Consider the following 793-nt stretch of genomic DNA (forward strand, 5'->3'; position numbering starts at 1 on the left):
CCATTTATATATATATATATTTTTTTTTTTGGCTGCGTTGGGTCTGAGTGGCAGCACACAGGATCTTCGATCTTCCTCACAGCATGCAGGATCTTCGGTGTGTCAGGCCAACTCTTAGTTGCGGCGTGTGGGATCTAGCTCCCTGACCAGGGATGGAACCCCCCTCTGCATTGGGAGCGTGAAGCCTTAGCCACTAAACCACCAGGGGTTTGTAAACCAAAAGGGGTTTGTAAAAAAAAAAAAAACAACCTTTTTTACAGATGGAAAAACTAAAGCTTAGAGAGATGAAGCCACATCGCCGAGCAAGCGGGTGACAGAGCCAGAATTTAAAATCCGTGCCCTAGACCGATCAGGGCCAGTGCCAGCAGGATGGACAGCAGAACCTGGAAGTCTGAGAGTTGAAGCCAGGGGATGCCGGCTCCCCTTGACCGTGAGGACCACTGTGCTGGGAGGTGTGTGCCCATGACCGAGCTATTCCGATGCTTCCCACACCCCAAGGCTCCGGCTGTGGCCACTGCAGGTCAGCCCGGCAGCAGCTCCCCCACACGCTCCTCTTCCAGCGCCGGCCTCAGTTTCCCCGTGTCCTGCTGCCTCTCTCACTCAGGACTGCTCACGCGGGTGCAGTCCTTGGTAGGTCTCTCAAGGCAGGTGGGCTCTGGCTTCTGCCACAGCCCCTCAGCTCTCCACTTCCTGGCGGGCCTGAGTCTCCCCCTCACAGGCAACTCCTCCACCTACAAGGTCACTGCCGGGGTCCTAAGATGCCGGGCCCAGGAAGGCCTCCGGGATGAGGATG

The 793-nt window shown here is 56.5% G+C and overlaps 1 protein-coding gene across 1 annotated transcript in view; it reads right to left on the minus strand.

Moving 5' to 3' along the window:
• RAP1GAP (RAP1 GTPase activating protein) overlaps nt 1-793 on the minus strand; it is a 37,127-nt gene that overhangs the window by 35,332 nt on the left and 1,002 nt on the right. The window lies entirely within an intron of this gene.

Source organism: Bison bison, unplaced genomic scaffold (assembly GCF_000754665.1).
Source record: "Bison bison bison isolate TAMUID 2011002044 unplaced genomic scaffold, Bison_UMD1.0 scf7180017864516, whole genome shotgun sequence".
Taxonomy (NCBI): Eukaryota; Metazoa; Chordata; class Mammalia; order Artiodactyla; family Bovidae; genus Bison; species Bison bison.